At 37.9% G+C, this 23,514-nt stretch overlaps 1 protein-coding gene across 6 annotated transcripts in view; it reads right to left on the reverse strand.

Annotated features, from left to right (window-relative positions):
• The window catches only part of ABHD17B (abhydrolase domain containing 17B, depalmitoylase), a 46,920-nt gene that overhangs the window by 13,763 nt on the left and 9,643 nt on the right, over positions 1 to 23,514 (reverse strand). The gene's annotated exons all lie outside the window — the stretch shown is intronic.

Genomic DNA, 23,514 nt, shown 5'->3' on the forward strand with positions numbered 1-23,514 from the left:
AGTATTGATGCATTCTACAAAGTGGATGGATCTTGAAAGAAGCCAGTCACAAAAGATCATTTTATGATTCTATTTATATGAAACATCTAGAATAGGCAAATCTATAGAAACAGAAAGAGATTACTGGTTTTCAAGCACTGTGGAGCATGGGAAAGTTGGGGAACAATGGCTGAAGAGTATGTATGGGGTTTCTTTTTAATGAAAACGCTCTATATTTGACTTGGGTGGTGGTTGCACAGCTTCAATAATAGTAACCTTTAAAAACTGCATTAAAAAACCCCCAAAACTAGTTGTATCCTTACCTCTCAGTGTGTAAAACAGAAACTCCAGATGGATTATAAACCTAAAAGTCAAAACTAATACAACTCAGAAAAAAAAAAAAATCCATAAAAGAGAAAACACTGGCAAATTTAGCTTCAACCAAATAAAGAATTTCTATTCAGTAAAAAATGCTTTGGGAAATACGATTTCTTCATCCAAAACCATCCAGTCAGAGGGTTAATATCTAAAATAAGAAACTTCTACATAAACAAGAAAATATCAAAAAACTCAAGAGAGGAAATGGATAAAACATATGAATAGGCAGAAAGATACACAGGCTAACAAATATATGAAGAAAGGTCATTCTGTACCTCTAGTGTCATGCAAAGTATCTGACACATAATGAAGTCTCTAACATTTTTTAGATGAATGAGCTAATAAATTATGAGTGAAGTGCAGTGAAAGTCACTCAGTTGTGTCTGACTCTTTGTGACCCCATGGACTATATAGTCGCTGGAATTCTCCAGACCAGAATACTGGAGTGGGTAGCCTTTCCCTTCTACAGGGGATCTTCCCAACCCAGGGATAGAACCCAGGTCTCCCACATTGCAGGCAGATTCTTTGCCAGCTGAGCCACAAGGGAAGCCCAAGAATACTGCAGTGGGTAGCCTATCCCTTCTCCAGTGGATCTTCCTGACCCAGGAATCGAACTGGGGGTCCCCTGCATTGCAGGTGGATTCTTTACCAACTGAGCTATCAGGGAAGCAATAAGTTATTAAGATTAACTCAACTCTCCTCACCTCAGAAGTTCCCACAAAAGGAAAAAAGTCTACAATTCAACGTTAAGAAAGAAAGCCAGCATATTTTGTGACAATTACTTAGGTCTCCTGTATGGTGGCAGCATAGAAGCAATCAAATTAAAATGTATGAACCTCAATGAGGCAGGTGCAGACAGGAAAAGCATTGCTAGTTACTAAAATCGTTCAGTGCATTATAAAGAACAGAATGTAACAGTCTCCCAGGGAGAAGGAAACCTTGCCCCTTTGGAAATCAATTCATTTTTTTTTTTTATAAATTTATTTATTTTAGTTGGGGACTAATTACTTTACAATATTGTAATAGTTTTTGCCATACATTGACATGAATCAGCCATGGGTTTACATGTGTTCCCCTTCCTGGACCCCCCACCCACCTCCCTCCCCATCCCATCCCTCTGGGTCATCCCATTGCCCCGGCCCTGAGCCCTTGTCTCATGCATCGAACATGGAATGGTGTTCTGTTTCACATATGATAATATACATGTTTCAATGCTATTCTCCCAGAACGTCCCACCCTCACCTCTCCCTCAGAGTCCATAAGACTGTTCTATGCATCTGTGTCTCTTATTCTGTCTCGCATATAGGGTTATCGTTACCATCTTTCAAATTCCATATATATGCATTAGTATACTGTATTGTTATTTTTCTTTCTGGCTTACTTCACTCTGTATAATGGGCTCCAGTTTCATCCATCTCATTGTGGTGAATGACAGATGAAATTGAACATCTTTTCAAATGCTTTTTTTGGCCATTTGTATTTCTTCTTTATAAAAATGTCTTTTTATATGTCTTTTTATATTGAATTTGAAATGTCAATTCACAAAATGAAAGGTCAGCTCAATGTTAAACAGATGGCCCATTGTGAAAATTAAGGTTTTCCTTTTGGCAGGGGACTCAGTTACTTCACTTTTATAGCAGAAGGAAGTTCCTAAAATTGAATGAAATAATAATTTAAGAACATGCTTCTCCTGGTAACTTTTTCCTGCTCAATGACAATGGAAAAAAGATGAACACCTGAGTCCTTTCTCAGCAAAACAGGAAGACTAGTGTTAAAGACTGTCCTTAAATAAAATGACATACTATAATCTCCTTCCTTTCTTCTGACACAAGAAATTACTGAAATGACTTGTGGCAATTCCTGACAATAACGTTTACTGAAAAAAAAAAAATCTTACTTTGATCTCTTTTGTAATAGTTTCTTGTTAATGCAGATTGTCTCATATTACTACCATGTACAAAGGATAATTGATTCTTTTAGGGTTCAAGAGTTTGTTGTGACGAACAGAACTAGAAACTAAAAACATGTTTTTTCAAACTGCCAGAAGAAACCCGAAAAAGTAAAAATTAAGTTAGAATTATAGCAGAGCCTGCCTAACACCAGAAATGTATAAACAAGGTAGATGTTTGAATATTAAGAGCAAGAGGTAGCAAAGATCAGAATGAAGTCAGAAGTGATGGCACAGAAGATACTCAACTATGAAAAAGAAAGGAAAAAAAAAAATAAGATTTAAGGTTTGTTCTGTGCAAGGAGGCCATGATCCCAGCATACCTCAACTGACTAATGCAAAGGAAATTACCATTAATACTACTATACAGAGGGGGTTAATCACATTCAGCTCAGTAGCCTAGAGGTGTGTCAAGGTAAAGGAAATTAACTCATTTCAGTCTTCTTGGAGGGCACCAAGTGACTGAGGTATTGCCACCCTAACATCCAGCATGTTATCTGTAATAACATTTACCAACGTACAGTAACAAGGAAAATACGTGTGTTACAGTTTTTTAGAGAACCATATATATTACAGAGTTTAATGCATACAGAGAAATGGAATATTCATCATTAAGGAAATCTGGCAACATACTTATTTTCCAGTCAAGATAGAGCACCCAGGACTTCCCTAGTAGTCCAGTGGGTAGGAATCCACCTACCAATGCAGAGGACACGGGTTCAATCCCTGGTCTGGGAAGATTCCATATGCTGAGAGGCCACTAAGCAAACTTTTGACCCCATGTGCTGCAACTACTGAAGCCTGTGCACTGAGAACCTGTGCGATGAGAGTTCATTGTCTGCAACAAGAGAAGCCACCGCAATGAGGAGCTTGTGCAGAGTAGCCCCCGCTCGCAGCAACTAGAAAAGCCCTCGTGGAGCAATGAAGATCCTGTGCTCCCCCGCCCGCAAAAGAGCATCCAAAATACTTAGAATGATCAAAATTTCTGCTGTTACTTAGAAACTAGGTGTTTAATATATGTTATTTTTTAATTGGAGTATAATTGCTTTACAAGTTGTGTTGGTTCCTGCTGTACAATAATGTGAATCAGCTATATGTATAAATATATCCCTTATGTCTTGTGTATATGTGGTTTTCACACATTTTCTTATTTGTATATATCATATGTAGAAATACAGCTTGTGTGTGTGCGCTCAGTCGTGTCTGACTCTTTGGGACCCCATGGACTGCATAGCCCACCAGACTCCTCTGTCCATGGGGATTCTCCAGGCAAGAATACTGAAGCGGGTTGCCGTGTCCTCCTCCAGGGGATCTTCCCAAACCAGGGATCGAACCTAGGTCTCCCGTACTGCAAGTGGACTCTTTACCATCTGAGCTACCAGGGAAGCCTGAAATACAGCTTATGCAACTCTTATCTCTTTGAGGTAGGTTATGTTTATTTCTTCTTTTTGATTATTATAAGAATCAACAGGGCTTCCCTGGTGGCTCTAGGTAATGTAGGAGACACAGATTCCATCCCTGATCTGGTAAGATCCCACATGCCATGAGGCAGCTAAGCCTGTGGGCCACAACTACTGACTCCTCAACAAGAGAAGCCACCACAATGAGAAGCAGCGGCACCGCAGCTAGAAAGTAGCCACCACTGGCAGCAATGACCCAGCATGGCAAAAAAAAAAAAAAAAAAAAAATCAATAGCAGAAGTACTCCACTGTCCGTGAGATCAAGACTTGATTGAGTGACTTTACTAGGAAAAAAAGACTTAGGAATTTTTCAAAGCACTGTATTTCTTTTATATTTCAAATTGAAAGGAAAAATTTCACAAAACTATTCACTGAATCATGTCAGTTACTTTTTAAGACAGAGTTATAATTTTTAAATATGAATAAGATTCTAGAGAAACTTAGTAACTGGGCCAATGTATCACTTGAAACACCTATGAAATGTGGTTTTTGTTGGTAAATTGAACAGAAGCCCTAATAATTGTATGTTTTAAAAAATTTAGGAGTTTCTCAAATAGGCAAAATGTACTGGGCAATGTCAAAATAAGTTTCCTTTCCTGTTGGTGAGAAAAGTTCAGGTTAGACACATAAAAATGTTGAGGTCTACCAGAGATACCAAAATAATCTCACTCCTAGTGTTAGTATAATTTAATTTTTTTAGTAAAAGAAAGTTAAACTGTAAGAATCGGAAGTGAGGAAACTGGATCTATGACATGATTATAGACAACGGAAATTAAGGCTGAAGAGCCTATAAGCTACACCAAGCAAACTAATTTGCCTTAGCAGTCCTACATACAGGTCAATGCACTCATTTCTGCCATTCTCGTTTTCCTTTAGTTTTAAAATTCTTGCTGCACTAGTACAGGAGCCACTACCTACCTATGGCTACTTAAAGTAATTAAAATTAAACATCCAGTTCCTCAGCCACACTAGCCACATGTGCTTGCTGTTGTTCAGTCACCCAGCCACGTCCGACTATTTGCAACCCCATGGACTGCAGCATCCCAGGCCTCCCTGTCCCTCACCATCTACTGGAGTTTGCTCAAGTTCATGTTCATCACAAATTGCACAGTGCAGAATGAGGATTTCCATCACTGGAGAAAGTCCTAGCAGGTAGTGTTGAACTAAAAGAATTCAAACCCAGGCAATGCAGAACCCGAGTTTACATGCTTAATATCCACACTAGCTTCAAATGCTGGTGCTTCTTCCTCACCAATCTTCTCATCAAAGTATATATAAGCTATTTTTATAGATTCTGTTGAACAAGAAACCACCTAGAACTAAATGAGATTACCTACACAATAATAATAGAAGATTATCATCTTAACAAAAATATTACATCTAATCCAATCTTAACTTCAAAGCCATTTTATTTAACAATGTTATTAAAATGTTCCTTGTATGTTGGAGTTGCAAGTAAACCATAAGAAACTATTAAGAATGTTTGTGACTATTGGCTGATTTCTCTGAACAGTCCATACAATATAATAAACACTTAAAAATCCTGATGATACACTCAACCAATGCCCGAACAACTGAATCAAGTCTTCCTGTTTAAGCAGAAGGAAGGTCTGATGATTTGAATATGCTAATATCACAGATTCCTATAAAACTCTTGGTGACTGGAAGTGCAATTTCAAAGTCATACCTCTACATGTTGCTGAGCATATGCTAAAATATGAACAGACACATATTTTCCTACCCATAATCATGGCATTTTTGGCACTTCTAATGAAAAACCTTCCAAAACATGCTTATCTTCAAAGTTTACAATGTACATTGGTGAAGATATTCCACAAATAAACACTATTTTCTCCACATTTGTAAGAAGTAACATCTGTTTCTGGGACATTTTCCAGGTGAACACTTAAACACACTACATACCTTAAAACACCCATCTGCAGCACAATGTAATCAAAGTAGTTAATAAGGTTCAGAAAATTTGAAATGTACATGGTGCTAACACTACTATATTCAAATAATTATTAAACAGGCAGCATAATTGAGATTACTATGATATTAAAAGTAACATTGCAATTACAAAAGTATTGTAAGACATGGTTTAAAAAAAGTCAAACAAAGTTTAAAAAATAAAAAGTCAGTCTCCTTCCAGGCTAAAGTAAGTACTGGTTGAAAGTCAATTTAAGAATTCAGTTCCCTAGATATTCTTCCCAATTCAGAAGACCAGAGGTTACATTGGAAGAATCTTCCGAGGAAGCAGAATAATCTGAAAGATCCAATGATACTTACATGGGAAGGTTACATGGGGAAGTTGTGGGAAGGAGAATGTAACAGTTTGGGGCCTTTTGTAAGTGGGATGTCAACATATAAGAAGTAGCAATATAATATTGTTATTGAGAAGGTAAATACCAAAGAGACAGAGCAGGTCTCCAGCTTGCTAATTTTTACAACAAACTCTGGAGAATCATTTGGCTCCTTAACCATACGCTTGTATGAATTTGATAAAAACAAAGATTTAAAACAAAAGTCTCTTCCCTAATCCCACCAGAAACTCAAACCGAAACCAGGCTCCACCCCAAAAATTTTGATGTTGGGTCATTTGCTTTAAGATCTGATGTTTAATACCACACTCATATATTTATTCTCCACCATCATAATGTTTATTATGAAAAATTCAGAGAATTTATCCTTTCTCCATTTTCTGCTCATTTCGATGTTATTTTTAAGTTTTTATAGGTTTTTTTTTTTTTAATAACTTTCAACATTATACTTGAATCTTCATTTCTTATTCCATCAACTTTAGGAAGTTTCTACTGGCTTCCCATGTCATCAAATACCATTATAACTGGCTATAAAATTACATTCATATTAAATTTTATATCATTTGCAGTTTGTTTTTTATAATTATTAAATTTTTGTTTTATCTATAGGATGATTTTTTGTTTAAACGGGTAACAATAAAAATTATCTGCGATGTTCCACTGCCATCCGGGTAGTGTGATGTTTTAGGTCACTAAATTCCAAGGGTTAAGGTGCTTATATCTCTGATAACTGCTTAAAAATAAGGCACATTTCAGTTTGTTTCATATTTGGACTTTCTGAAGAACCTTTAATTCTCTCAGACCTGTGCCTTTTTTTAGTCTTTACAAAATTCAGAAGCTTTCATAACATTTAATATATTCCATCTTCTTATTCTGAGAGTTTGTGCAACAGGATGTGTTGTTTCTGAAGAATGTTCTTAGATCCTGTGAGTTTTGCTTTAATTTGAACAATCATGTTCTGGGACATTTCCCAGTCCCGCTGTGTGTCTACCCAGGATTTCTTTTCATCCTCCTTCTGTCGTTTCACAATATCATGTTTGAATCCTTTTGTGGGATTATTTTTTGTTTGGTTTTGCTAGAATACTCCTCCAAGCAATTGCCCTCCCTCCTTCACAAGGGCCTGGGGAAAATAAAGCATATTTTAGCGAACACTTTTTAAAAAGTTCTTATTTAGATTTCGCACCTACGGCAAATTAGGCATGCTTTAGAATTACAAGTTAAAAGAAAATTTCCACCCCAATTTAGATTATTAGCCGCAGGATGATGTGGGCTAGCATTCAATATTGATTGCTAATACCAATCTGATTTTTTGTTCCTTTAAAACAAAAACTCTCTCTTCCAAAAAACAAAAGATCAGATTTTCCTCTGTCCTTAGCTTTGAAATTCTACGAGACTATGTATGTCTGTGTTGTTTTTCATTCATACTGTGTGTATTTCACAACTCATTTTGATGTGAAGCCCCAAGATTTAAAGAATTTTTTTTCTACTGTGTTTTAATTCCCTCTCCATCTTCTTTTCTTTCTACCAGGAATTCCTATATAGGAATCCAAGGACTATTATACTTACAAACTTTTTCTTTTTCTCCTTCTCTTTCAGCTCTGTTTCCTAGGCAATTTCTTCTTGTTTAGTTCAGATTTCTACTTTGGTACTCTATAGAGTACAAAAACAATTTTTACTTAAAAACCTTTTAGTTTAGGGGTGCAGTACCCTCTCAAATCTCTCTTAAGACTACTAAGTGAGCCAAATTTTTGTTGTTCTGTCAAACTGTGATGATGTTTGTTCCCTCTGTTTGTTCATCTTTGACTTTCATGCTGTTAGACTACTTCTTCACTTACAATTCATATTTATGAACAAAGAATTAAAATGAGTATCCTTTATATTTGTGTAAACATGCTGACCCAGGAGTCACACAGAAGTCACCCAAAAGCCAATGACAGCTGAGCTAAAGTTTGTAAAAACAAAACAAACAGTACTATCACTGTTGACATTCAGAGATATAAATCTGCAGGTATGATATTTTGCTAGGTTATGAAAGCCAAACTAGTGTTTACTTATCAAAATACTTATATAGCTAGATCTTGTAAAAAAGAAAAAAAAAACTGCATAATCTTCATAACAACCCTATGAAAGAGATGTCCTTATCCTCCCCACCAGCCCAACTTACAGATGAGAAAACTGAGAAGTTGGGTTTCACCAAGATAACTATAGTGAAGCCAGGATTCACACTTAACAGTTTGACCCAGAGTCCATGCTTTTAATCACTGAGTTAAGATTAGTCTTGGGAATGAAATGTTTTGCTATGTATGGTGTGGACACGGAAAGAGTATAATGAGTCTAGTGGACAAAGAAAAACAAGGAGGAAAAGACCTTCCCCTTTCGTACACAAAACCGCAAATCAAACCAAATAAAATTAAAAAATTTAAGATTATATGACAAAGTTTTTTGAGGGTTCAGAAGGTAAGAATATGTACCTGGGGCAAGTAGGAAGTAGTCTTGGCCACTAGATGGCAAAAAAGTATAACCTGAATTGGCATTTATAAATTGACAGCTTTGATGTTCTATTCTGAAGATTATGAGCCACTGTTTAAAACAGAAAAATTCTACTTGTTACATGAAAGAAAGTGATATATTTCAGTTCAGTTCAGTGGCTCAGTCGACTTTGATTCTTTGCAACCCCATGGACTGCAGCACACCAGCCTTCCCTGTCCATCACCAACTCCTGAACCTTACTCAAACTTACGTCTATCCAGGTGGTGATGCCATCCAACCATGTCGTCCTCTTTTGTCCCCTTATCTTCCTGCCATCCAACCATGTCGTCCTCTTTTGTCCCCTTATCTTCCTGCCTTCAATCTTCCCCAGCATCAGGGTCTTTTCAAATGAGGCAGTTCTTCGCATCAGGTAGCCAAAGTATTGGAGTTTCAGCTTCAGCATCAGTCCTTCCAATGAACATTCAGGACTGATTTCCTTTAGGATGGACTGGTTGGATCTCCTTGCAGTCCAAGGGACTCTCAAGAGTCTTCTCCAACATCACAGTTCAAAAGTATCAATTCTTCGGCGCTCAGCTTTCTTTATAGTCCAACTCTCACATCCGTACATGACTACCGGAAAAACCATAGCCTTGACTAGACGGACCTTTGTGGCAAAGTAATGTCTCTGCTTTTAATACGCTGTCTAGGTTGGTCATAACTCTTCTTCCAAGGAGCAAGCGCCTTTTAACTTCATCACCATCTGCAGTGATTTTGGAGCCCAAAAAATTAGTCTGTCACGGTTTCCACTGTTTCCCCATCTATCTGCCATGAAGTGATGGGACGGACCGGATGCCATAATCTTAGTCTTCTGAATGTTGAGTTTTAAGCCAACTTTTTCTCTCTCTTCTTTCACTTTCATCAAGAGGCTCTTTAGCTCTTCTTCGCTTTGTGGCATAAGGGTGGTGTCATCTGCATATCTCAGGTTACTGATATTTCTCCTGACAATCTTGATTCCAGCTTGTGCTTCACCCAGCCCAGCATTTCACATGACGTACTCTGCATATAAGTTAAATAATCAGGGTGACAATATACAGCCTTGATGTACTCCTTTCCCAATTTGGAACAAGTCTGTTGTTCCATGTCCAGTTCTAACTGTTGCTTCTTGACCTGCATACAGATTTCTCAGGAGGCAGGTCAGGTGGTCTGGTATTCCCATCTCTTGAAGAATTTTCCACAGTTTGTTGTGATTCACTCAGTCAAAGGCTTTGGCATAGTCAATAAAGCAGAAGTAGATGTTTTTCTGAAACTCTCTTGCCTTCTCGATGATCCAAGGGATGTTGGCAATTTGATCTCTGGTTCCTCTGCCTTTTCTAAATCCAGCTTGAACATCTGCAAGTTCATGGTTCACGTACTGTTGAAGCCTGGCTTGGAGAATTTTGAGCATTACTTTGCTAGCGTGTGAGTGAGTGCAACTGGGTGGTAGTTTGAGCATTCTTTGGCATCAGAATAAAAACAGACCTTTTTCAGTCCTGTGGGCCACTGCTGAGTGTTCCAAATTTGCTGGCACATTGAGCGCAGCACTTTCACAGCATCATCTTTTAGGATTTGAAATAGCTCAACTGGAATTCCATCATCTCCCCCAACTTTGTTTGTAGTGATGCTTCCTAAGGCCCACTTGACTTCGCATACCAGGATGTCTGGCTCTAGGCGAGTGATCACACCATCATGGTTATCTGGGTTGTGAAGATCTTTTTTGTATAGTTCTTCTATATATTCTTGCCACCTCTTCTTAACATCTTCTGCTTCTGTTAGGTCCAGCCCATTTCTCTCCTTTATTGTGCCCATCTTTGCATGAAATGTTCCCTCGGTATCTCTAATTTTCTTGAAGAGATCTCTAGCCTTTCCCATTCTATTGTTTTCTTCTATTTCTTTGCATTGATTGCAGAGGAAGGCTTTCTTATCTTTCCTTGCTATTCTTTGGAACTCTGCATTCAAATGGGTATATCTTTCCTTTTCTCCTTTGCATCTTTTCTCAGCTATATTTCAGTGGCCTTCAAATGTGTAAGGACTCTGGGAAGTCTTTGGATACATTCTGCAACATTGTCAAATTTCTTTCTTAAAATGTACCCAAAATGGACTGCCAAATTGCTTTCAAAGGTGGCATTAGTTTGCAGGAACATCTCTACAATCACCCATAGAGACCTGTTATTTTGATTAACTTTGATACTTAATATTCTGTTGAGATGTTGATGAGTGGCACTGAATCTAGGAAACAATTTGGGAAGAACTGAAATCTCTGAGTGTTTGTATTCCTGTATTCTATATTTATTTAAATCTTTTAAAAAATACCATGTTATAATTCTTTGTTAATGTATAGAAATGCAAAATATTTTTCTGTACTGACTTAGTATGAACAAGCTAGCAATATTCCTCCATGCTCAGGTTGAAGGCATATCCCCAGGTCAGGAATAAATCGCTACCAGAATTATAATCTGGATTGTGTGCACTGCTAAAACAGAAAAAGGAAATTAAAAGTCAGTAGTACAAAATAGACTGAGCGACTTCTTTTTCACTTTTCCCTTTCATGCGCTGGAGAAGGAAATGGCAACCCACTCCAGTATTCTTGCCTGGAGAATCCCGGGGACGGTGGAGCCTGGTGGGCTGCCGTCTATGGGGTCGCACAGAGTTGGACACGACTGAAGCGACTTAGCAGCAGCAGCAGTACAAAATAGAAATTCCCATCTAGAGCTGAGAATATGAATTATATAGAAGTGAAATTCGGGATAGAATGAGCATTTATAGAACCAAGGGGTATAGGTGGATTATAAGACTTAAAAAGCATAAAATGACTATGTAGTAGAAATTCTAACTTGAGTACCACCAGATTTTTTAGAAGAGAGATTTCAGGTCATTCTGTAATTAAATGTTTTGGATCCCCTTTTCTAAAAATTTTACATACAGATTCAGGGTTCATAGAACCACACATAGTCTTAATAGTGCTGTTAGTATCCAAGGTAATTGTCAGGTTTGATTCCAAGTTGATAGCACATTAACTGCTTTTGCATGAGACTGATTAAATAGTACCTAGCTCAGAACTATCCTGATAAGGGTTTGTCCAATATCAATTCTTAACTTTTTGTGTGTGTGGCGGCACTGTGAGGCATGCTATGGAACTTCCCTGACCACGCACCAACCCTGTAACCCTCTGCCATGGAAGCTCGGAGGCTTAACCACTGTGCCGCCAGAGAGGTCCGTGTCCCATGTTAATTCTTAAGAGAAATACATTATTATGTGATACAGATACACTGCCATTTGGGGGCAGAAGATGTTAATAAGAAACAATTCTACCTTAGAACATTGAAAGGTGGTATTACAGAGGTTGAGAGCTTGACACATTCTTCAAATTGAAAATGGAAGCAGTCCAAACGTGTATACATGTATTAAATATCAATTCTCAAAATAATAGGCTGTTCCACTAGATCAGCTCTAGATTTAAGGTCCTAAAAATGTTAATTTGGTGTAGGAGTGAAATTTAGGTTATTTAAATTAAGTTGGTTTTATCCTACTTATTTAATAAAGCAGTACAGAGAAGTAAAACAGATATAAATATGTTTAAGCATGCAAAGAAAAGACAGAAAACTACATGGTTTCAGGGTGGATCAGAGTACAATTTTAAGTGTTCCTACAGGTACTATTTTGAAAGAGGTGTTTTCGTCAAGCACTGGGACAACCTGTGGGTTTCCCTGGTGCCTCAGCAGTAAAGAATCCACCTGCAATGCAGGAGATGTGGGCTCAATCCCTGGGTCAAGAAGATCTGCTGGAGAAGGAAATGGCAACTGACTCCAGTACTCTTACCTGGAGAATTCCATGGACAGAGAAGCCTGGGGGGCTACAGTCCATGGGGTCACAGAAGAGTCAGACGTGACTTAGGGAATAAACAACAGCACCACAGAACTGCATGATAAGCAACATACAAGTTTATTCCTGTATCAATCCCTGATGGCTGGGAGAAATATCAGTAACCTCAGATACACAGATGACGCCACCCTTATGGCAGAAAGTGAAGAAGAACTAAAGAGCCTCTTGATGAAAGTGAAAGAAGAGAGAGAAAAAGTTGGCTTAAAACTCAACATTCAGAAAACTAAGATTATGGCATCTGGTCCGTCCCATCACTTCATGGCAAACAGATGGGGAAACAGTGGAAACCATGACAGACTATTTTTTTGGGCTCCAAAATCACTGCAGATGGTGATGAAGTTAAAAGGCGCCTGCTCCTTGGAAGAAGAGTTATGACCAACCTAGACAGCGTATTAAAAGCAGAGACATTACTTTGCCACAAAGGTCCGTCTAGTCAAGGCTATGGTTTTTCCGGTGGTCATGTACGGATGTGAGAGTTGGACTATAAAGAAAGCTGAGCGCCGAAGAATTGATGCTTTTGAACTGTGATGTTGGAGAAGACTCTTGAGAGTCCCTTGGACTGCAAGGAGATCCAACCAGTCCATCCTAAAGGAAATCAGTCCTGAATGTTCATTGGAAGGACTGATGCTGAAGCTGAAACTCCAATACTTTGGCTACCTGATGTGAAGAACTGCCTCATTTGAAAAGACCCTGATGCTGGGAAAGACTGAAGGCGGGAGAAGGGGATGAAAGAGGATGATATGGTTGGATGGCATCAGTGACTCAATGGACATGAGTTTGAGTAAACTCTGGGAGTTGGTGATGGACAGGGAGACCTGGCGTGCTGCAGTCCATGGAGTTGCAAAGGGTCGGACACAACTGAGTGACTGAACTGAACTGATGTTGGGAATTCTGGCATTTATGCAGCCTCAGTGCAAGTACAATATTTCTTAACAAATATCAGTGCCTCTCTTTACACAGACTGGATAACAAGCCAGTCAATCCTTACTATTATGGTCTTCAATTTGTCTATCAATATAAACTGCCACTTTCACCACTTCCTTTTTTTGTGGTTGCCAGCTGCTTTTCTTTAGCTATACTCATCTGTAAGTAAAGGTTTGAAGAAATACTACCACTCTTAGAAAATGTGTAATAAACACTCAGTTGCTATAATTTGTCAAAGTCAAAATAATTTGTGCTTAGTATCTTTCTGGCCTCAACAAATCAACATTTTGCCATTGTTTCTTCAAACATGGAAATTTTGTGCAACTTGAATAACTATTTCAAAGAAGAAATGCTTATATGTCTAATTAAGGAAAATAAGAACAAAACATTCAATAGGCTAAGAGTCAGTTTTAATTCTTTAAGACCTTGGGCAAATCATTTAACTGCTTTGTTTCTTCATTTGAGAAATACACAGTAATGGGCCTAATGTTCATTCAAGTCTGTTAATTCTTTTTTTTTTTTTTACCTGCACTGTAAGCACTTTGAAGTCTGTTAATTCTTAAACTCATGTGCTCTTTTGTAAATTGGTCACCAGAATTTTAAACGTATTATAATGAATGACATATATATATATATTTATTATTAACAAACTAATGTTCTACATCATTGAAAAAGATTCTGATGCTGGGAAAGATGGAAGGCAAAAGGAGAAGGGGGTGGCAAGGGATGAGATGGTTAGATACCATCACTGAATCAATGGATATGAATTTGAGAAACTTCCGGGAGATAATGAAGCACAGGGAAGCATGGTGTGCTGCAATCCATGGGATCCCAGAGTTGGACAGGACTTAGTAACTGAACAACGAAATGTTCTACAGGGTCTTTTCATCTCATAAAAAAGTAAGTGCTATGTCATATGGGGTAGACTTTAAACTTCAGGAATCAGACAAAAGTGGATAATACTTAGGAAAGACTTTATGAAGAAGTTATAACTTGATAGCCAGTACATACGATTTCCAAAAGCAGAGGGAAAACCCTCCAGGCTAGGAGAATACTACACATAAAAGTATGACAGTTAAGAAACAACTAAGGCAAAGGGTACATGGTGGAAAGGAAGAAAAGACATCAGGGAAAGGGGAGGACTAGACAAATGAGAAATTAAAAAGATAAATCTCTGTTTAACAATGTGTAGAAAACCGTTGTAGTTCTTTACACATAGAATAGAGAGTGAAGCAGTCATTTAGGCAGCTGCATATAGACCGACACTGACTTGGATTTACATTAGAATCTGACAGTACTGATGACTTTGGAGCACAGTCACTTGTGTACTATATAAATCTTAAGCTTTCAAAAACAAACATCAAACAGGCATACCCTTCAAACTGCTACATGGAGGTATGTCAAACACACATTATTTAGAAAGTAGAAAATTAATAAACAAATGGCTATACAGTGCAAAATGTATAAACCACACATCGCTTAATTAAATATCAATATGTGACTACATTTAAAAGTAACTGTTCATAACTTTCTACCACACAAAATAAACTGAAACTAATCTTGATTCACTGGATATTTTAGTTAATATAAATTTTGTCTTGGACTTCCCTGGTGGTCCAGTGGTTAAGAATCCATCTGCCAATGCAGGGGACATGGGTTCCATCCCTGGTCCAGCAAGATCCCACACCCCACAGAGCAACCAAGCCTGTGCGCCACAATTCCTGAGCCCGTGCTCCAGAGCCTGCATGCTGCACCCAAGAGTAGACCCCGCTCGCCACAACAGTGAGAAAGCCTGAAGACAGCAACAAAGACCCAGAACAACCAAAAATAAGTAAATAAGTATTCTGAATAATTTGTCGTTAATTCTCCTTTTAATGAGGCAAGCAGCAAATAAATATTGCAGACCTTTTTTTTTGTTGTCGCGTTTTCTTTTAGAGATAATTTCTAGAATAGATCTGAAAAGTATTTTAGTCAAAACTGATGGAAAACAACGATGTTTCTGATATTGTATGCCAAGTAATGCAGCCGCAGAAAAGTAGGATGGAGGGAAGAACAGAGGCTTGCAAAGACCAGTTGAGGCAAATCCTTGACATCTGATTTGAGAAGAATTTGATAGCTAGTTTCAGATACATGTCTAGTGTACCTCTGGTGTAAATACTTGTTTGGGAGGAGAAGAAAGCAAGCATTAAAGATGGGTAATCCACTCACCCTTTCAAATGTCATCAATTGGGTTATTAAATATCACCTTAGGCATGAAATATTAAACTCATCTAATAATTTTTGGCATTTCATGCAATTTTTACCTTTTGAAGAAGTCTTGTCTCACATTATATGTACCTCATTTTTATAAACTAAACGAATGGTAGAAACAGTACCAACTCAGAAAATTAGCAAACTCAGGTTCCAGTTACAACTCAAGTGAGCTCTTATGCTCCCAACTGACTCAGTTTTAATGTGAGAAGATTAAACTAAAAGATCTAGAGCTTTTCCAGCAAGAATATTTTATTATACTAAATCCTCCTTCTCCTCTGTAACCTGCCTGGATTTTGGGGGCATCATATCCCATGTTCACACTGTTGCTCTTCATGCACCTGGATATGATTCCTTTCCTCTTCTTGACCATATAGAAGGAAAAATCTGATTGTATATTCTACTAAAAAATACCAAAAATATAAAAACAGCCTTTAAAATACAATACTTCTAAAGAGAACACAAAATGTGAAACCTGTGGGAACATTACTGAAATTAAAACAGTATCAAACAGCAGGTAGTTTTCAATGAACTTGACCTCAAGTATCATAAAGTCTCTATACTAAATAGAGAGTTCAATTGGGAAAAATAATCATTTTTTTGGTCATCCTTAATTGTAGAACACGTGCAATCCTTTTGATTTACTGAGGTTACCTTTTCCACTTTTTTATAGTAATTCCTAGCTTTTACAAATGAAAGGACAGAGCAGAGTTACCAACAATAAGACAGCAGAAGGAACAACTCAGAATGTGTGTGTGTAAACAAACAAATAGAAAATGTTTGAGAGTAAATGTGAATTTCATTCATATAGTCTCCTAACCTACAATTTCTTTTCTACATAGCCTACATGACCAGATTACCTTGGTCAAGAACTCCTTGATAGCTTCACTCTGTACTTGTAATAAAATCTAACTTCTCCATAGGTTCTCAAAGGCCTTGTGTGATCTGGCCTTTCCCTACTTGCCCAAACTTACCGTGATACCCTCACCTCTATGACTGCAGTCTTCCTTACCCTCTTTCAATTTCCTAAAAGCTGTACCCAAGTGTGCTTGCACACATGCATCGTTTGCTTCCTCTGACCTCTAGCATCATGGTTTCAAATGCCACTTTTTCCAGAAATCTCCTACACCTCAAATCTTAATCATGTCATTCTTTTTCTTAGCATGTGGTTCTTTTTCTTTACAGGTGAATACTGTGCTTAATTGATTAATGCCTACTGTCTTTACTATGAGGTCAGTGACCATGTATTTTCTTCAGTAGTATACAGGTAGTACCTGATCAATAGCAATATACTAATGCAATGAAAAAGATAAAAGATTAAAGAAAATAAGAACCTGCAGCTATATCTAAAGACCTGACAGAATATACACTGAGATAATGCTAAATATAATTAAAATATGTTTTGTTATTTTGAACCAGGATTCACAACACCAGTGTATGTAATTTATGGCTTGAATCTTTCTGGAAACCATAATAATTAACAAATTATGTTTCTATTTACATTGTACTCTATATATTAAAAAAACACCTTCTGATATATTTAAAATCCCTATGAGAGGCAGTTAAATAAACAGACCAGTAAGTTAAGGATGATTACTACATGTACAATTTACTGATGTGCTAATGTTCTATGTGGCTAATAATCATTAACTGCAATAGCAAATCCATTTCCTGATTATAAAGCTGCAACACTATGTTTTTACATATTAAGCTGTTATCACCAGTGTCCCTGGACAAGGCTAGAAAATCCTTTTTCAAAAGAGTTATTTGAATGGTGGCAAAAAAAAAAAAAGTTGAAATGCTTCCCAGTTGATTGATTTGGGAACCATGTTAGAGAGCCTAGTACTCATGAATTACTCTGAAGAGTTAATTTAAATTTTGTTTTGGCAAAAACTGAACATTCTCTCCTATTGACTGAGAGTTTCTTTTGGAATGAAATGTGTGCTACTAGGAAGGATTTATACTCTTAAAGCATTCACTTTTAAATGATTTGGGTACTTACAAGAGTGATTTGCTCTTGCAGCCCCCGGGTAGAACATACTGTCCCTAAGTGATAAGGTATCAGTTAGTGCACCACTGTAAGCCCCAAGACCCTGAACATTAATTTCCCCCCTGTATTACATACTCTTACTGCTTTCCAGTGCAATCACAGGCAGTGGAACTTCAAACTTAAAGAGAAGAACATGGAAATTAGCTCAGTTCACTTTGGTAGAAACTCTTAAGACTAACATTAAGTTACACGTGTTGATTAAAGATGTACCATTATAAGTTAGGCAATATTCTCCCTTCTATAAGCAAATGAGTTTATGCATATAGGATAATATTCCCAAAGTAGGACAAAGCAGGTAAGCAATGGTACAAGATCTGTTAGAGCAATCTGATTTTCTATTTCTTAAAGTATTTAGATTTACAGTGGCTTTTAGCACTTCAAAAAATAACCTTATAAACAAAATCTAGAAATATCTAACAAATTTACAAAACAGTTTGTGAATTAATGCTTTGAATTTCTTGGAGTTGCTTTTGCTTATCGGTCATTTTATTATCTTCTTAAAAGTTTGGAAGTGAGAACCCATAGAGATCAATTTCCAGCAAACCAAAATACAAAGTTTCTAATATGGAGGAAATACAATATTTAGTTCTTTTGAACACAAAATATTCAGCTATAACAACTGAAGCTTGTTATAAAATGATAACACTGTACTGTACTTTTATATATAAAGTTTCATTTCATGAATCTTTGTTGGCACAGTGTGAGGACTGGTACTAACCCTATGATGGGCTTCCCAAGTGGCTAAGCAGTGAAGAATCTGCCTGCAACGCAGGTAATGTGGGCTTGATCCCTGGGTCAGGAAGATCCCCTGGAGGAGGGCATGGCAACTCATTCCAGTATTCTTGCCTGTAGAATCCCTGGCAGGCTTACAGTCCATGGGGTTGCAGAGTTGGATATGACTGAAGCAACTGAGCATGCATGCTGCTGCTGCTGCTGCTAAGTCGCTTCAGTCGTGTCCGACTCTGTGCGACCCCATAGATGGCAGCCCACCAGGCTCCGCCGTCCCTGGGATTCTCCAGGCAAGAATACTGGAGTGGGTTGCCATTGCCTTCTCCAGTGCATGAAAGTGAAAAGTGAAAGTGAAGTCGCTTCAGTCGTGTCCGACTCTTAGCAACCCCATGGACTGCAGCCTACCAGGCTCCTCCGTCCATGGGATTTTCCAGGCAAGAGTACTGGAGTGGGGTGCTACTGCCTTCTCCGGAGCATGCATGCACTAGCCTACAAAAGTTTTTACCATTCTTCCGCAAAATGAGAAAAGTTAAGGACAAAAGTAGTGAGTTAATAAATTAAAAGGGTTGCCATCTATTTGGAGATTAAATCCTTTCGACAATTTTCTAACAACAAATACTTTTCTAAAAATGAAACTCTTGTAAGAAACCAAAAAATGGTAATAGGTACTAAGTTTTTATTTTTGAAGTGATTGTACTGGGTGAAACTTACATTGGAAGCGTCTTCCCTCTTTTTGGAAATTTGGTTTGTCCCTTCAAAAATAAAATTTTTTAGAACTACTAGGCTTTAAAACTAGATATAAATGCAATCAAAGCCCAGCTCAGTTACCTTCTAAGTTGTGCAGCTTCAGATAAATCACAGTACTTCTGTGCCTCAATCTTATTAATATTTGTAAACTGGGCAGAGTTGCTGAGAACAATAAATGAGACATCTAAATTCTTGCTTATGCTAGATGCAGAAACAGATGTTCTTCACTACTTGGAGAATGCAGGCATGTATCCGATCTCTTTCTGGACCCTAGAAATCAATCAAATCCTGACTTCCTTCTTTCCTCGTGACCAACTTCTCCACACATATCCTGGAAGATTCATCGTATCTGTTCAGAGACCCTGCCTTATCCTTGCTGATGTTTCCTTTATCTTCAGCTTCTCCTACTCTTCTATTCATTTCTAATATTTACAAACATATTCAAGAGTCTCCTCTTTAAAAAAAAAAAAAGGATGTATCTATATCTAGATTCTACTACTTCTCTATCTTTTAGAATCAAACTTCTCTACTCATTTTCCACTATTTCCCATGAGGCCCAAAATGAATTGTGACCTAACATCTATCATGAAGTTGTTGAATGTTCGGGATTACTGGTAACCTCATAATTTCAAGCTCATTGGGTATTTCTTAGTTTTCCATTTACACAATCACTTGTGGAATTAAACACCATTGTGCTCTCCTCTCCTCTTGAAATTAGGTTTTTCTGGTGATCTTTCAAAAGTTGTACTATTTTTATTATTAGGCCTTCTAGGTAGTGCAGTGGTAAACAATCTGCCTGTCAATGCAAGAGACATAAGAGACACAGGTTCAATCCCCTGGAAGGGAATGGCAACCTACTCCAGTATTCTTGCCTGGAAAATTCCATGGACAGAAGAGCTTGGCAGATTACAGTCCACAGGGTCGCAAAGAGTAGGACACGAATGAGCACACACTATTATTATTATTACTATTATTTACAGATTGTCTTCTTTTATCTTCCTCTTATCTTTTGTTTAACTCACCCAAATCCAGGCTTTATCTACCACTTTGGTCTTCTTTTGTCTTCCTGTCTCTTGTTCTCAGCCATATCCCTGGCTTCAACTATCACTTATACACCAATGGTGTCTAAACCTAAATCTTTAGCACAGGCCTGTCTCTTAAGCTATAGACCCTGAATATCTAAACCTGTACTTCCTTCCCCCTTGCTCCCCCCTCTCCCTTTCATTCCTCTCATTCAATCAAGGCCCAACTCCTATGTATCTCTCCATCACCTAAGCCACATCTTAGCTCAACAACTTTTCAACTTAATGTCATAAAGTCACTCAGAAATATCTCATACTCCTCTAATACACATGCTACACTGTTGTCAAGTGATTCCACATTTTTATTTAAAATTCTTCAATGGGTCTTATATTCCTCTTGGATAACCCTAAATTCTTAAGCATGTCATACATGATTGTCCCACCCTCTTCCCTTCCTTTTCTTTTTAACTTAGCAGTGGCCACAGGATTGGAAAAGGTCAGTTTTCATTCCAATCCCAAAGAAAGGCAATTGCCAAAGAATGTTCAAACTCTCGTAAAATTGAACTCATCTCACATGCTAGCAAACTAATGCTTAAACTCCCCAAGCGAGGTTTCAACAGTACATGCATTGGGAACTTCCGGATGTTCAAGCTGGATTTAGAAAAGGCAGAGGAACCAGAGATCAAATTGCCAACATTCGCTGGATCATAGAAAAAGCAAGAGAGCTCCAGAAAAACATCTGTTTTATTGACCATGCCAAAGCTTTTGACTGTGTGGATCACAACAAAACCGTGGAAAATTCTTCAAGAGATGGGAATACCAGACCACCTGACCTGCCTCCCAAGAAACCTGTATGCAGGTCAGGAAGCAACAGTTAGAACTGGACCTGGAGAAGAGACTGGTTGCAAATAGGGAAAGGAGTACGTCAAGGCTGTGTATTGTCACCCTGCTTATTTAACTTATATGCAGAGTACGTCATGCGAAATGCAGGGCTGGATGAAGCACAAGCTTGAATTAAGATTGTCAGAAGAAATATCAATAACCTCAGATATGTAGATGATACTAGCCTTATGGAAGAAAGCAAACAGTAACTGAAGAGCCTCTTGACGAAAGTGCAAGAGGACAGTGAAAAAGTTGACTTAAAACTCAACATTCAAAAAATGAAGATCATGGCATCCAATCCCATCACTTCATGGCAAATAGATGGGGAAACAATGGAAACTATGACAGACTTTATTTTCTTGGGCTTCAAAATCACTGCAGATGGTGACTACAGCCATGAAATTAAGACGCTTGCTCCTTGGAAGAAAAGCTATGACCAACCTAGACAGCATATTAAAAAGCAGAGACATTACTTTGCCAACAAAGGTCCATCTAGTCAAAGTTTTGGTTTTTCCAGTAGTCATGTATGGATGTGAGAGTTGGACTATAAATAAAGCTCAGCGCCAAAGAATTGATGCTTTTGAACTGTGGTGTTGGAGAAGACTCTAGAGAGTCCCTTGGACTGCAAGGAGATCCAACCAGTTCATCCTAAAGGAAATCAGTCCTGAATATTCATTGGAAGGACTGATGCTGAAGCTCCAATACTTTGGCCACCTGATGCGAAGAACTGACTCATTGGAAAAGACCCTGATCCTGGGAAAGATTGAAGCGGGGAGAAGAAAGGGACCATGGAGGATGAGATGGTCGGATGGCACCACCAACTCTATGGACATGAGTTTGAGCAAACTCCGGGAGTTGGTGATGGGAGTGGAAAGCTGTGCTGCAGTCCACTGGGTCGCTAAGAGTCGGACATGACTGAGTGACTAAACTGATACTTCCCTTCCCAGTATCTATCCTTGTTTCTGAGCAATTTCCTTTCCATTCATTCTACTAAACATTTAGATAATCTCTTAGGGGCATCTTTTGTGTGAGTGCATATGCATGTATTAGGACATAAAAGCGAAACTTCTCATGGATTTTAACAAATAAAAAATTGAAAGCCATTACCCTAGGGAATTCTATCAGAATGTCCTCCATGTATATTTAAAGGTCCTCCTCACTCACATTGACTTCACTGCCCTAAATCTTCATTAATAAAAGTGACATTAAGGTCTGTTAAAAAAGCTGTGAATGAAATGCAACTTATAGTGTTTCAGATATAAGCTTGCCAAACCAAGTTACTGAATGGCATTATTTTCTTGTTGATAGTTGATATGCGGAAATTAATTTTTTTCTTTTAGAAGTGAAGATGGCGAAGCTAAAGAGTGAAAAATTATCAGTACACCAAGCAGGATACTAATCAGAAACAAAAAATCTAGGTCAGTCTGCTAATGCCATTTTGGGGGAAATTTTATTGCAGGAATTATTTCAAATGATTTTAATTTTCAAAGCACATTTAAGAATAATCTAAAATCAGAAGTCAAACAAATTTGTTGCAATCAGTAAACTGATAATGTCTTCTATTTTTGTTCCTGGAGGCATTTGCTTTTATTTCAGGTTTGTTAGGATTGGAATGGAGACCTGCCTATACCAAGTTAATGAGGTTTTTTTCAACCCCTCATTCTTCTTCATCCTGACCTACGTCAAGCATATACTTATGCTCTTAATCCTATTCTTTTACTGTGGCTACCTTCTAAAAATAAATCTTAGTTATGCCAAGACAGACATAATGAAAAGACTTTCTTTGCAATATGTATTTTAAGGGTCAAACCCCCTAACTCTATTGCCAATTCCAGTACCACCTCCTTACACACTGTAAGAAGCTTTACAGGGAAAACTGAAAATAAAGTCATAACTAAAATAGCATTTGCATCTGATGATTTTCTAAAGGCCACTAACTTAACAATATAACAAACTACATATTTTTGGTTTTACGCTTTAAAGAGAGTCAATTTAGCAATACTGCAGAAAGAAAAAAAGAACATAGAGAAAACATAACCATAATCAGATTTGGCCCAGATTCTCCTTGACTTTTCGTGTAACTTTATGCCATTTAGCAGCTTCAATTCCTTCAAGTGCAAGATGATACATTCCTACCACTGCCATCACAAAAATGATGTGTGGTGATTAATGAGCTAATGCCTATAATACAATTTGAAGCTCTAGCATAAAGACACGGAGAAGGCAATGGCACCCCACTCCAGTACTCTTGCCTGGAAAATCCCATGGACGGAGGAGCCTGGTAGGCTGTAGTCCATGGGGTCGCTAAGAGTCAGACATGACTGAGCGACTTCACTTTCACTTTTCCTGTTCATGCACCGGAGAAGGAAATGGCAACCCACTCCAGTATTCTTGCCTGGAGAATCCCAGGGATGCCGGAGCCTGGTGGGCTGCCGTC

The sequence above is a fragment of the Giraffa tippelskirchi genome, chromosome 1 (genome assembly GCF_054371585.1).
Source record: "Giraffa tippelskirchi isolate mGirTip1 chromosome 1, T2T-mGirTip1v1.2.pri, whole genome shotgun sequence".
Lineage (NCBI taxonomy): Eukaryota > Metazoa > Chordata > Mammalia > Artiodactyla > Giraffidae > Giraffa > Giraffa tippelskirchi.